Source organism: Carcharhinus amblyrhynchos, chromosome 6 (genome assembly GCF_965287045.1).
Source record: "Carcharhinus amblyrhynchos chromosome 6, sCarAmb.v2.hapA, whole genome shotgun sequence".
In the NCBI taxonomy this organism is placed as follows: Eukaryota; Metazoa; Chordata; class Chondrichthyes; order Carcharhiniformes; family Carcharhinidae; genus Carcharhinus; species Carcharhinus amblyrhynchos.
The window spans coordinates 116,724,814-116,740,713 of NC_137329.1; positions in this window are offsets into that span (position 1 = coordinate 116,724,814).

A 15,900-nucleotide genomic window follows, 5' to 3' on the forward strand; every position below is an offset into this window, starting at 1 on the left:
GGGTACACTGGGGGAAAATTTTAGCATGGCCAACGCACCTAACCAGCATGTCTTTCAGACTGTGGGAGGAAACTGAAGCACTCGGAGGAAACCCACGCAGACACAGGTAGGATGTGCAGACTCCGTACAGACAGTGGCCCAATCTGGAAATCGAACCTGGGTCCCTGGCACTGTGAGGCAGCAGTGCTCCTTGTCGCTGAAAGGTCAGCACACGCTGGACATTCTCTCTTCCGCCTTCTTCCATCAGGAAGAAGATATTAAAGTCTGAGAACATGTACCAACCGACTCAAGAACAGCTTCTTCCCTGCTGCTGTCAGAATTTTGAATGGACATGTTATACATTGAGTTGATATTTCTCTGCACTCTCTATTCTGCACCTTTCCTTCTCCTCTTGTACTCTATGAACGGTGTGTTTTGTCTGTATAGCACGCAAGATACAATACTTTTCACTGCATCCCAATACATGTGACAATAATAAATCAAAGCAAGCCAGTTATCACCCATCCCTGAGGCCCTGAGAAGGTTGATGCTGGGCTTCCCTGGTGAATGCGAGTGGTGAAGGTCTGCCCTCACTGCCAATGGGTGCAGGAACCTGGCCCAGCTTTTTAAATAAGAACTTCTGTACATGAAGTACTTTTGATGACCACCTGGCTTCATAATCAGGGGATAACTTCAGAAGAATTGCCCTGCCGGGGAGAAACCAGCATCCAAGACCCATGATGGATCAATACCCCGATTTGTCTTTTTGTTCTTGGCTGGGCCGTTGGAAAAGTCACTTGTCCTGTTTTGAATATTATCATGGGATCTCTTACAATAGGCAGAAACGCCCTCACTTTATCATGTTATACAACAGACCCCAAACTGCGTGCGTTAGAGAATTCCCTCAGCTCTCATTTCACCACAGTGCCAGGGACCTAGGTTCAATTCTGACTTTGGAATTTGCACTTTGTCCTCGTATCTATGTTTAATTCCTCCAGCTTCTCCAGTTTCCTCCCACGGTCCAAAGATGTGCAGGTTAGGTGGATTGGTCGCGCTAAATTGCCCCTTAGTGTCCCGAGATGTGTAGGTTAGGGGGATTAGTTATGGGAAATGTGTCAGGTTACATTAGGTCGGAGAGTGGACCTGGCCTCCTTCTGCACTGTTAGGGATTTTATGATTCTATGTATTAGCCTTACATTTATTCAGTTATTTTTACATGGAATGCAGTTATCTGTCTGAAGCAAGGCAGGTAAATGGTGCTGAGACACACGTCAGCCACAATCCAATTTATTAGCAGAACAGACTCCGGGGATCGAATAGTTTACTTCCATTCCTACGTTTGATGTGATCAGCTTTTTGAGTATGTGTCACTCGATGCCAATGGCTAATTTCTCAATTGAGGACAAACTGTACAGTAACCAATTTTTCTAAAACAGCCGACATTTACAAAATTATAGAAGTATATTTAATTATATATAACTAAATATAAGACTCCTCCTCATCAAATGTCTGGTTTTAAGTTGAAGTCTCGACTAACTTGTTGTAATTTCAATATTGCTGGCTTACTGAACAGATCTCACAGTGCCCGGTTAGGCCTTCGCTGTTAAAGTGGGTATATTATCTTATATCAAGTGTGGTGAGGTAATGTGCTGTTTGTAACTGCTCAAACTAGCTTAATCTGCTGCCACAGTGTAAATAACAGTACTTAGCGCTGCATCATTCACAGTGTGACATGTGAAAGCCACTGTGTACGGCAAAGCATTGCTCAATAACACCACAAAAGGCCTGTAGTCATGGTAGAGATGCTAATGGTGGAGCAGTGAGAAGACTAGCTTTAACATAGGGAGGCCCAGCAGGTATTGCAGTGGGGTGCAAGGACCCTCAGTTTGAGTCGTGGCCTTCCCAATCGGATTTCCTTAGTCCTGACACGACTATCAGGAACGTGAAGAGAGACTAGGCCGAAAGGTTCATATCTTGCTGGTTCAGCTTAGGAACGACATGAAGGGTGATCGTGGGAAAGATTTGCTCCAAGAACTAAGCCCCGCTCTCCCAAGTGTAGCTTGGATGTGAAGGTAAAACGGGATGAAGTAAAGATGGCGCTTGGCAATTTCAAAAGTAGGATTTTTAATTATAGAAACATCGGAGCAGGAGGAGGCCATTTGGCTCTTCGAGCCTGCTCCGCCATTCGTTATGATCATGGCTGATCGTCCAACTCAATAGCCTAATCCTGCTTCCTCCTTTGATCCCATTTGCTCCCAAGTGCCACCTCTTGAATATATTCAATGTTTTGGCATCAACTACTTCCTGTGTAATGAACTCCACCGGCTCACCACTCTTTGGGTGAAGAAATGTCTCCTCACCCCCGTCCTAAATGGTCTGCCCCAAATCCTCAGACTATGATCCCTGGTTCTGGAACAAGGATATATTTATAAGAAAACTCTACTTATGAGATCGACATAGTTAAAGTGCACAAGAGGACGCCATTTGATCCAAGTGCTTACTCAGGCTTGTTGAAGGAGTGATTCAATTCTGTACAGTTTCCACATAACCCTGAGCATTTTCTCTCTTGTGAGGCAAGTGGCAAATGTGCACATTGCTTTCCTTTAATGCGTTCCATTTACTGGGTCTGCCACTCTCTCAGGAGCTTGGCTGATGATATACTGTTATGTACGTTGCGTCATACCCCCTTTTAAGGGAACTTGTCATCTGACCTGGCATGAGTTGGTTGGGAACCGCCCTGTGTAGGCAGCCAACATTTGGAGTGTGGAGCGAGCAGATCTGTGTTCCCTCAAGCCTGGCAATGGAATAGTTCTTGAGGACATGCCTCAACACTGAAGGGTTGAACAAGCACAACTGTGGTCGGAATTTTACCGGCCTTCCTGTCGAGGGAATCAGAATGGACGAGGGGCGAACCATGGAAAGGTTTGTTGACCTCAGGCGGGATTTTACAGCTTTGGGATGAGTGAGGCCAGAATATCCCGTCCAATAACGTTCTTGGTAAATAGTGATGGGCGGGCTTACAAGTCGGACGCTGTGACATGACCCCCGTCCCTCATCAAGCATAGAAATTTGCCCAGAAGGTTCAGACTCTGATTTAAATCAGAGACTTTGAATGGTTTCCACTGTGTTTCTTTCATAGACGCAGTTAAAAGAGTTTTGGCACCTGAGTAATTATAGAATTCAGCCCACTGGACGCACTCTGCTCTTCCTGAATTAGGGGAGGTGTTGATCTAATGATATTATCGCTAGACTATTAATCCAGAAACTCAACTAATGTCCTGGGGACCTGGGTTCCAATTCCGCCATGGCAGATGGTGGAATTTAAATTCGATAAAAAAAATCTGGAATTACCCAACTAATCCCCCTAATTTACACATCTTGGGATACGAAGGGACAATTTAGCATGCACAATCCACCTAACCTATACATGGAATCACAGAATCCCAAAAGTACAGAAGGAGGCCATTGGGCCCATCGAGTCTGTACCAACCACAATCCCACCCAGGCCTGATTCCCGTAACCCCACAACTGATCCTAGCTAATCCCCTGACAATAGGGTTAATTTAGCATGGCCAACCCACCTGACCTGCATATCTTTGAAGCATGGGAGGAAACCAGGGCACACCCACGCAGACACAGGGAGAATGTGCAAACTCCACATTCAACAGTCACCCGAGGCTGGAACTGAACCCGGGTCCTTGGCGCTGTGAGGAAGCAGTGCTAACCACTGCGCCACCGTGCCAGTCATCTATGTCGATTCATGTTCCTCCCATCCCACTTAATCTTCGCTTATTAGCACAACTTTCTTTGCCTTTCTCACTCATGCAGTTACCTTGATTCCCTTTAAGTGGATCTATTCCATTCACCTCAACTATCCCCTTGTGGTAATGAGTTCTGCATTCTTAGTCCTGTTTTGGATAAAGAGGTTGGGCTGATAATGTCCTGTTTGCACGATCAATGTAAAATCACCAGCGGAACATCACTGGAGGGAATGACCTCTCTTAATTCTGTTACTGTTTAGGATTCCCCCTTTAGAATGGCTGTAAAAACATCAATAGAAGCCAAGATGTCAAATCTTTTTCCTCCTTTTCAATCGGGCTGCAATGTATTTGCTGTGTCTCTGCACCTGTTCCTTTAGAAGGATCTAGAATGCAGCTCGTTTCCCCAGCCCTAAACAAGCAGTCAATTTAAATTGACTTGGTTCTCAAGAATCGTTGGCATTCGCTGATTCATGGCATCGAGCCAATTCCCCCAAGCGTCACTGATCAATTCCTCTGCAAAAAAAAAATGCAGAGGAGGTTCGACTTTGTGATCACAGATGAATACAGCGTAAGCAAAACCAAGAATCTAAATCTCAATATCAAACGCAGCGCTGGTTTTTTTTTTCCCCCCCTTCTTAAGATAGCTTTTCTTTAAAATATCAAGTAACACTACCCTGGAGTTAGGAGAAGAATAAAATGTCCCGATGACACTGAACACATTATCTAACCGCCCCTTAAGCTGTTTCCAAATGGCAGCTGTTAGGTTTTAATGGAGTCGTGTCTGAGGTGAAGCTGACAGAAATTGACAAGGTGTTTCTGGGACAAACTCCTTGAGAGACATCATTAAGGTTTGAGCAAGCGTGTCTTATATTTACAAGGGATGAGGCACACTTTCCGTAATGGCGTTCAGATCTCCGTGAGGCTGGAACCGCCAGCATTTTTTATTGGGCTCCTGTGCCTGACAAACCTCCCGAGCCTAAAGCCAATTATGTAATCAAAGCCATCTACGAATCAAAAATGTGTAAACTTCCAGTTTCCCCACAACAAGCCCGGGTAATATGAAAATGTTTCATACTCTGCACGGTGGTTAGTCCTGCTGCCTCACAGTGCCCGAGGTCAGGATTCGAACCCCAGCTTGGGTCACCTTCTGTGCAGAATCTGCACGTTCTCCCCTTGTCTGTGTGGGTTTCCTCCGGGTATCCGTTTTCCAGGAACGACGTGCTGGTTAGGTGCATTGCCCGTGCTAATTTCTCTCCGGGTACCCAAACAGGCGCCGGAGTGTGGCAAGGAGAGGATTTTCACAGTGGCTTCATTGCAGTGTTAATGTCAGTCTACTTGTGACACTAATAAATGAACTTTAAATGCTTGAAGCTTGACGTTTATTTTGTTAGTGTCATAAGTAGGCTGACATCAATGCTGCAATGAAGTGAAAATCCTCTCGTCGCCACACTCCGGCACCTGCTCGGGTACGCTGAGGGAGAATTTTAGCGTGGCCAATGTACCTAACCAGCACACCTCTTGGACTGTGGGAGGAAACCAGAGCACCCAGAGGAAACCCATGGAGAACATGCAGACTCTGCACAAACAGTGAGCCGAAATGGGAATTGAACCCGGGTCTCTGGCACTGTGAGGCAGCAGTTCTAACCACTGAGCCACCGTGCCGCCCCAGATTCCTTTATTAGCAATCCTGATGCCCACTCTGAGTTCTAATAGCCCCCATTGCACACCCACGAAAAATCAATTTCAGTGGCTTCCAGAACACCTAATCTGATGAATGCCATTTACACTGGCCATTATGCAAAATTAATTAAAATGTGCTCTAATCAGAATAAACAGAAAGAAATCTTGCAAAAATCTAATGGCGATCATAAAATCCTACATTAAAAACAAGTGGTTAAGCGATGTGTTCCATCAGTATTTAAAATCATAACAAATAAATAACATTACTGGAGCACAGATGCAGTAGCTCCCAGGCCAACTGACTATAAACTGCAACCTTGAGTATTATTACACATTATTACATCCTTGGGCAAGAATCTTAAATGTCAGTGGCTGGAAGAGGGGTCACATGTCAAAACATATTTTCCGCGATTATCTCCTAATTCTCCAGCCAAAGGATATTTGCTTTAATTGGACGAATTAGCAGCGGGCAAAATTACAGGGTTTTCTGATATCGCAGGGTGACACTTTGCAAGAGGCAAAATGAAATTCCTCGCAAATGTGGCAACCCTGGGTGATTCTGCCCATCTTCCAGGGAGTGACTTGGAATCTATCTGGAGAAAACTCGAAAATAAGTCATGTTACCTCAGCGAATTTTTTGTCCATGACTGAATTGAATCATCAAATCCAACAGTGCAGAAGGGGGCCATTCAGCCCATCGAGCCTGCACTGACAATAGTCCTACCCAGGCCATATCCCCATGCATTTACCCTGCTAATCCCCCGAACACTAAGGGGCAATTTATCATGGCTAACCCACATAACCTTCACATCTTTGGAGCGTGGGAGGATACCAGAAAATGAGGAAATGCACCCGTACATTGTGTTGGGAGGGAGACCCTAGTGTGCCACTTAAACTTATTTATTAGTGTCACAAGTGGGCTTACATTAACACTGCAATGAAGTTACTGTGAAAATCCCCTAGTTGCCACACTCTAGTGCCCGTTCGGAGAATTTAGCATGTGCTAAAACCGGCACATCTTTCTGACTGTGGGAGGAAATCCACGCAAACACAGGCAGAATGTCTGTGTGGAGTTTGTGCGGAGTTTGCACAATCAGCCAAGGCTAGGATTGAACCCAGATCTCTGGCGCTGTGAGGTAGCAGTGCTAACCACTGGGCCAGCATGCCTCCCAGTTCTAGTAGTTTCAAGCTGCTCACACAACACCACCCAATGTTACACATTTTGGCGACAGGGTCTTTCGTTGGAAAAAGGTTGGGAAGGAGAGAGGCAAAGTTGGGAGAGGATTGCAGTAAAATGTAAAACCACGTCTACCTTCCAGTTTCCAAATGTTTCTCAAGCTGCCTCGGAGTTAAGTGGATGACGCCATTTATCAGAACCTTTCGATTACCGTGATTAATTAACCTAAAACATTGCTCATTTTCTTAGCTTACTTCAGTCACTTGTAGTGAATCATAGGAACCCTACAGTGCAGAATGAGGCCATTCAGCCCATCAAGTCTGCACTGACTCTCTGAAAGAGCAGCTTATCTCCCTGTCTGATCCCCATGGCTAATCCGCCAAACCTGCACTTTGGACACAAAGGGCAAATTAGCATGGCCAATCTACTTAATCTACATGTCTTTTGCACATTAAGGGGCAATTTAGCATGGCTAATCCACCTATCCTACACATCCTTTGAACATTAGGGGCAGGATGTTGTGGCCTCGCTTGAGCGAGACCGGAAATTCCTGCCTGAGGTCATCGGAAACTTCCTACTCATTCTGGACTGTGGGAGGAAACGGGAACACCCGGAGGATACCCATGTAGATATGGGGAGAAAGTGAAAACTCCATACAGAGACCCAAAGCCGGAATTGAACCCTTGTCTTTGGCACTGTGAGGCAACAGTGTTAACCACTGTGCCATAATGTCCCCCAAGAGTATTAGGGGTGAATGAAATGCAATTGGGCTTGTATTATGCATTTTTCAAGATACTTACCAAAATACAGTTGTAAGAGATCAAAGTATACTGCATTATCCAACATTATTTGGTAAAATGCCAAGAAGTAGAGCAAGGCTGTGCATAAAGGATCAGTACAGACATTAAATTCCACTATGATTATTTTTGTTTCCAAGGTTATGAACCACAAGTGTTTACTCCCTGAAAGTTAGCAGTGGGTCAGGGTTGATATATAATGAGAGTGAAGTTTTATTGTCTTGGACTGGCTGCTGTGAAATACACCGACTGAGAGAGCTAGACAGTCACACCTACTCAGGTGGCTTGATGGCAATATTGTTCTGACAACAGTCCTGTCAAACATTCCGGCGTGTTGAAATGTAAGTTATCTTTTTTTGATTTTCTACTGGCCAGCAACAATAAAGAACATCGGTGTGTGATGTCCCGAAATAGCCAACACCAGAGGTGCCAAGATAGCTCAAAGCAAGACTAAAGTGCTGCAAATCAGAAGAGAAAATGCTGTAAATGCTCACACAGGCTTGTACCGTTTAGAGGGATGTGACTGTTGATATAGACAAAGAGCACTGTACATTTATGATGGTTGAAAGATAAATATAGTAATCTAGTTTGCAGCTACTGCATTTTTCTCAGTGACAGGGACAATTTCAAAGTGTTGCTATTGTTGGAAATACATTTCATAGAATCACAGAATTCCTACAGTGCAGAAGGAGGCCATTCGGCCCATCAAACCTACACCAATTCCACCCATGTCCTATCCCAGTAACCCCACATATTTACCCTGCTAATCCCCCAAGGGGCAATTTGGCATGGCCAATCCACCTAATCTGCATATCTTTGGAGTGTGGGAGGAAACCGGACCACCCGGAGGAAACCCATGCAGACACGGGGAGGGCATGCGAGCTACCCACAGAAAGGCACCCCAGGCTGGGAATTGAACCCGGGTCCCTGGCACTGTGAGGCAGCCACCATACTGCCCCATGCATTCCTGATGATTTCAGTTTGTCAAACAGAGGACTCACCAAAAGCATAAAGCCTGACAAAAGCACAAAGGACAAAGGGCAGATAGCACTGCTGCCTCACACCACCAGGGACCTGGTCTAATTCCCGATTTGGGTCACTGTCTATGTGGAGTGTGCACATTCTCTCCCGTGTCTGTGTGGGTTTCCTCCGGGTGTTCCGGTTTTCTCCCACAGTCTGAAAGACATGCTGGTTAGGTGCATTGGCCGTGCTAAATTCTCCCTCAGTGAACCCAAACAGGCACCGGAATGTGGCAACTGGGGGATTTTCACAGTAACTTCATTGCAGTGTTAATGAAAGCCTACCTATGATACTATTAAATGAACATTAAATTTAAGTGGCATATTAGGGTCTCCCTTCCAATACAATGTTTTCCTCAGAGATGCCATGCCATGCCTTGGTGTAATTTTGGCTGCTATTGCAGTTTGATTTTGGTCATTGTGCACTGAGATAAACCTGAGACCACTTCCACCTTGGCTGTTGTGACAATTAAACAACAAAAGTTGTGATGACGAGGGACACATTTTGGCATTATTAGCTAAACAACTGAGAAGGTCAAAAAGCCTGCAAACCCAATACGCCTGTACATGTTACCATAGTAAGAAGTCTCACAACACCACGTTAACTTTAACCTGGCGTTGTGAGGCTCCTTACTGTGTTTACCCCAGTCCAACGCCGGTATCTCTACATCGTTTTACCATAGACAGTGTGGTGTAGTTTCCGAGACGGAATCCTAGCCTCATCCGACAGCTGCATTTTGGGATTGTCCATCTGACTTCCCCGTCAATCGTACCTTCAGCCCTGGATACCGGAGTGAAAAGAAGAGAAGGTGATTATCTGACCTAAAGCGAGATCCACTGCGGCTTCACCCCTCATTACCACGAGTGCCACCAAATCACAATGAAAATCCTAACGTGCATCGCGCATCTGCCAGAACCAGAGCCCAACAAATATCTGACAAAAGACGAGGGGGAGGAAAGAATGCAGATTAAACACTGACAGAGGGCAAGATTAATGAAAGATTTTGATTCTGAGCAAAGTGTGTTGCAGCCGAGCAAATTACAATAAACCAAAATGACATTATTTCCATCAAAAGCATATCATAGAATCCCTGCAGTGCTGAAGGAGGCCTTGTGGCCCATCGGGTCTGCAACACCCAGGCCTTGATCCCTATGTTTGATAATATCTGATAGTGAATGCTTTAAAAAGGATGTAAGAGATGAAACTACCAAGTGCAGCAAGATGTATAGAAATTCTATTGACCTTTTGTGATCAATTTTATAAAAAGAATTTTATGAACCTATGGAGGCCAGGGCTAAAGGGAAGAAAATGACTTAACAGCGTTGACACAATTGATGTTGATATTCTTTTAACTAGGCACTTGTTTGTTGTTACACCATACGCAGCTGGTGCAGGGACAAGATGGAAAGCGCATCCAATCTGAGCAAATGGCTCCTTCCTTCTCCTCACTCTTGAAGTGACAGCTTAGAGTGAGGCCTACGTCATTTTTCTCACAAGGGCAGGTCCGTAGAGATTGAAATTTGTTTTTTTCTCCCCTCTTTCCAAATCCAAGCCAGGCTTCTCGTAGCAGGCTGCCTTCACCCTGCTGTTTCTGCTTCCCGCTGACAAGTGCCTCCTATCTGTCCTTGAAAACTGTACTTGCAAAGGGAACTGTACCAAAGCATCACCTCAAGATAAATGTTCATTTAAAGGAATGCTCATCTCACTGAGTACTTGGAGCAAGAGTTCACCTGAAATTCATTTTTAGCGCATAAGGCCCTTTCCAACAGTGCTTATAACCATTTTAGTTCTTGCACGGAACAACCTGCATCAGTCTAGTCACTAACATTGTTAGTTTTGCTCTATGGGGAAGCACATCCTTGGGCATTGATGCTTGACACAGATCACTCTTAGCAAACAAACCTTTCAGCCCAGCTTATAAGTACATTTTCAGATCAGCTGCAATACTGTTCCAGTAGCTTAATCAAATATCTTGTTCTTTAGTGACAGCAACCACCACTAAAATGATAACTTTCATTTATATAGTAAATACATCATTATATAAACAGAACAGTGCAGCACAGGGATAAGTTCCCCTCCAAGCCACTCACCATCCTGACTTGGAAATATACCTGCCATTCCTTCGCAGTCGCCAGGTCAAAACCCTGGAATTCCCTCCCTAACGGCATTGTGGTTCAAGCCACAGCACATGGACGTTTCAAGAAGGTAGCTCACCGTCGCCTTCTCAAGGGCAACTAGGGATGGGCAATAAATGCTGGCCCAGCCATGTCCCACAAATGAATAAGTAAAAAACAGGCCCTTCGGCCCACAGTGTTGTGCCGAACATGATGCCAAATTAAACCAGTCCCTTCTGCCTGCCTTTGGCCATATCCCTCTTTTCCGTGCTTTTATTGCACTAATTTAAAAGCCCCTTTAAATGCCCCTATCGTACCCGCCTCCACCACCACCTCTGGCAGCACGGTATTCTATTAATGTAAAAAAGTGTCGCAACATGCTCTAAGGAGAGGTGTAAGCAAACAGAATGGGCATCAGTTAAAAGAGTCATGTCAAATCTTACTTATCATCATCCACTCTCAGGTTAACCAGTAGCTTTCTTAAATTTGGTGACACCTGAACTTTGAACCGCAGAAGGACAAGTTTCTTTTGAGGCTGGAATATGTACTTCCATCCAAGGGTATCTTCAGCATCATCTGGAAACAAGTCCACAAGCACACGCCTCATGATTAATGACTTGGCGTTTGAAAAGGAAACTTGCATCATTCCCAATATAGGACAAGCACTAAAGTCAAAATACAACCGGAAAATGGGAATTTTCCCAGTGGAGTTTTACCATCCATAACCTCAGCAGAAGATCGATAGAAACTCGGGGCGTGTTATGTAAACAGGAAGTCAATGCAAACAAAAGTGAGAGAGAGATAAATTGGGTTGCTGATTGTATTGCACAGGGCAAATCTGCCCCATTTAAAAACTTTGATTATATTACCTAGCCTCTTTCTGATGAAGAGGAAGGACAGAGGCAGGCAGTGTAACGTCACTAATCAGGCAATTGAGGTGGGCCAGTTAGAATATGAACTGCCAGACTAAGGGCCAAATTAATGGGCCAATCGGGGATCCTCTTGCCATGTGCTTAACTGGGTGTGTCAGTTCCTCTGGGGCTCTGTGTAGACTGCTAATTGAAAACAATCTGTATGCTGTTGTCAGACTTGTAAATAAAGGGATTTTGAAGGAGGGACATCTGCCTCTGAGGACTTAAAGGCAGATATCTATTTAATCTGCATTTTAAAGCCATATGAATGGAGGAAGCGATGGCCTTGTGATATTATCGCTAGATTATCAAACCAGAAATAAATATTCTGGGGACCTGGGCTTGAATCCTGCCATGGCAGGTGGTGGATTTTTAATTCAATAACTAAAATCTGGAAATAAGCATTGTCAGAAAAACCCATCTGGTTTGCTCATGTCCTTTAGGGAAGGAAATCTGCCTTCCTTAGCTAGTCTGTCCGACTTACGACTCAAGAGCCCCAGCAATGTGTTTGACTCCCAACTTTCCTCCAAGGGCAACTGGGAAGGGCAATAAATGCTGGCCAGCCAATGATACACATGCCCCACAAATGAATAAAGAAAAAAAATGACCTTACTTTTACACCTTTCCATTGTAAAGTTCCACTGCTCACAATTACAAGGGAAATTGCCTATATGAACTTTCCATTTAGTAGTGACCTCTGTGATATTGACATCACTGAGGGAAAAGTGCATCTACAGTGTGACAGGTTTATATAGACAGTTTCCGGTATAAATATGGGAAATAGCAAGCCACAATGGAACAAGTTGATCTGAAATAAGCACAGCTATAGTATTTTTAATACATTGATAGACAGGGATGTCAACATTCCTGTGCAATGAAATATTAAAGGAAATTCAGCCTGGGTGGAAGGGGAGTGGCAGTCTTTTTTTGTTGATTGCTGTATTCAATGATAGTTTGACCCTTGCTAATCTATTACTGTCAATGTGGTTTATTTTCCCAAATCTCAGATCGGGATCTCAATTAAGCAGAAAGAGGTTAACCTCGGCGTATCAAATTCTAATGATCATCTTGTCAGTTTCAAATCTGTTTCAGAAATCTGAAATCAATCACAGGATCTGTACGCTTCGGGGTCGGGTGTCAGTGAATATATAAAAGTCACGATACTCAGCAAAGGCAAACTGTCCAACAGGCAGAAATCTAAAAATCCAGCAAAACCCAGCTGTCCAAAATGGTCTGAAAATATCCAGGAGTTCATCAACAAATCACAATGAAAGACCATCACCTTCAAAATGACCAAGGGAGAAAATGATTGATGTTTTTATCCTCTTGGCGGGTCAGCCTGTTCTGGGGTGTAACGGCACGATGGCACAGTGGTTAGCACTGCTACTTCACAGCGCCAGGGACCTGGGTTCGATTCCCGGTTTGGATCATTGTCTGTGTGGAGTTTGTAAGTTCTCCTCGTGTCTGCGTGGGTTTCCTCCCACATTCTGAAAGACGTGCTGGTTAGGTGCATTGACCCAAACAAGCACCGGACTTGTGGCGACTAGAGGAATTTCACAGTAACCTTATTGCAGTGTTAATGTGAACCTTACTTGTGACCAATAAATCAACTTTAATACCCTCTTGGGCAACATAAAAGCCCTTTCTCTTAGCTTGTCACACTTCTGTCCCGAGTTGTGGATTCTAAGCCTCGTTCAAGGAGTTAAGTGCATCATCTACAGATTTGTGGAGGTCTACAGCTCAGAAAGAGGCCACTCAGCCCACCATGTTTGTACTGGCTCTTTGCTGAAGAAATCTAAAACCAATCTAACTGCCCTGCCCCCTCTCAAGAGCCCTGTTATCATCCACTTTTTAACTATTATCCAATTTTCCCAGAAAAGCTCCAATGATTTAGGCCTCAGCTACTTGATTAGCAATTTAATCCATGCTCATCCCTATACATAATTCGCATACCGTCAGTACTTCATTCATGAGAAGTATTTTGTATTTCAAGGTTGAGAATTTGTTACTGTTTTGTTTCTGCATTGCACAACATACATTTAAAGGAATAAGTCTTAAGTTTGATTCACATGTGTTGCATTTTGTTTTATTGTAAGTTTGAATTTGACATTCACAGGCAACCATAGATATTCCTCAATCTTTACAAAGTTTATTTATTAGTGTCACTTACATTAACACTGTAATGAAGTTACTGTGACAATCCCCCTAGTCACCACACTCCGGTGCCTATTTGGGTACACTGAGGGAGGATTCATTCTGGCCATTGCATCTAACCAGCATGAGTTTCAGACTGTGGGAGGAAACCGGAGCACCCAGAGGAAACCCATGCAGACATGGGGAGAATATGCAAACTCCACACAGGCAGTGACTCAAGGCAGGAATCGAACCGGGGTCCCTGGCGCTGTGAGGCAGCAGTGCTAACCACTGTGCCGCCATTCCGTGTTCTGTTGAATTGTGACTTGATTGAAATTGTCTGTCAATTTCTGAAACGCAATCATCTGGAATTTGTTATTTCAATCCAAATTTTAAAGGCAAGTGCATTAACAGATAAAGTCCCGTCCAAAATAATTCAAAATTAAATTTAAGCTGGTGTTGACAAAGGACTTCTTGTGACCTTGGAAATACAATGGCTGGAATTCTCCAGTCTCGCACGCTCCACTGCCAGCGAGAATGGAGAATGTGGCGCTCAGCCAAACCTCCATTCATAGCAGTGGGGTTCGAGAATCATAGCCGCGGGCAAAGTCAGAGAATTGCGATCAATAACTCACAAAAGCTGATTCATTTTAAAGTGAGTGTTTCATAGAATCCTTACAGTGCAGAAGCGGGCAATTCAGCCCATCAAATCCACACCAACCCTCTGACAGGGCATCTTACTCAAACCCATCTCTTCCCTATCCCTGCAACCTTGCAAATTTACCCCACTAATCCCCCGAGCCAACACATCTTGAGACACTAAGGAGAAATTTAGCATGGCTAATCCACCTAACCTGGGCATCTTTGGACTGTGGGAGGAAACCGGAACATCCAGAGGAAACCCATGCAGACATGGGGAGAATGTACAAACTCCACACAGTCATATGTCAGAATCAAATCTGCAATCCTAGCGCTGTGAGGCTGCAGTGCATTGTTTGGGAAGTTTATCACTTCTTAGTATCACAAGAAGGCTTACACTGAGATGGCAATGATGTTACCGTAAAAATCCACTAGTTGCCACGTTCCGGTGCCTGTTCGGGTACACTGAGGGAGAATTTAGCACAACCAATGCACCTAACCAGCACATCTTTCAGACTGTGGGAGGAAACTGGAGCACCCAGAGGAAACCCACACGGATAAGGGGAGAACGCGCAAACTGCAGGCAGACAGTGATCCAAGCTGGGAATCAAACTCAGGTCCCTGGCACTGTGAGGCAGCAGTGCTAACCATTGTGCCATTATGCCGCCTACTGTACCATTGTGTTTAGATGGAGTGGAGAAAGAATCCACCGAATTTAGCCTATTGGATATGTCTTTGAAAGAACAAAATAGGTGATTAATATTTGAATTAACCCAAAAGAGCAGGAGCAAGAGTGTGAACCTTTTGAAACACTTGTTCCTGGGTCAAAACATCTGCCGTTCCAACTTATCCCAAATTTCTTCCAATTCCAACGGTCATAACAATTAACCTGAAAGCTTCCCTGCAAAAGTGATCAGCTTTTTGTAGATGTTAATAATGCTGCTAACTGTCTCATTTTAATCTTGGTTAGCCCAATTGACAGGCCTGTATCCCTTGTCAATTGCCTGCTCGCTTTAATTTTACTTCAGTCATAGAGAAAGAATGATTTTGCCTTTATACTGTTGCTTTTCACAGCATTGCAAAGTCCCAGAAAATGCTGGATAAACTCGGCAAGTCTGGCAGCAACTGTGGAGAGAGAAACAGAGTTAACGTTTCAAGTCTGTATGACTCAGCTATAGAGCTGAAGGGGAAAGCAATGTGATGAAATACATAGTTGAAGAGCTGAGTGGAGGAGGTGGGGCAGAATAGAAGGTCAGAGCTAAGGAGAGATTGACAAAGTTGTCATGGATACAAGATAAGGGGGTGTTAATGGTAACACTAAGGACTGAGGAAGTGTTAATAGCGGCATGAAGGTAAAATAGCAGAATTTTGCTTTTGGTATTTGCTCAAAACCAATGAACCAATCTACATCATAGATTATTGCAGTTGAGCTCTATTCTATCTCATTCACATAGTTTCAGCATAGCTTTGCAAACCGATATCATCTGATTTTTCTCCTTCCTTACATCAGTGGTGATGTGGAACTGCCGGCGCTGGACTAGGATGGGCACAATAAGAAGTCTCACAACACCAGGTTAAAGTCCAACAGGTTTATTTGGAATCACGAGTTTTCAGAGTGCTGCTCCTTGATCAGGTGAGTGGAGAGATAGGTGCACAAACATGTCATCTATAGGCAAAAACACAATTGCA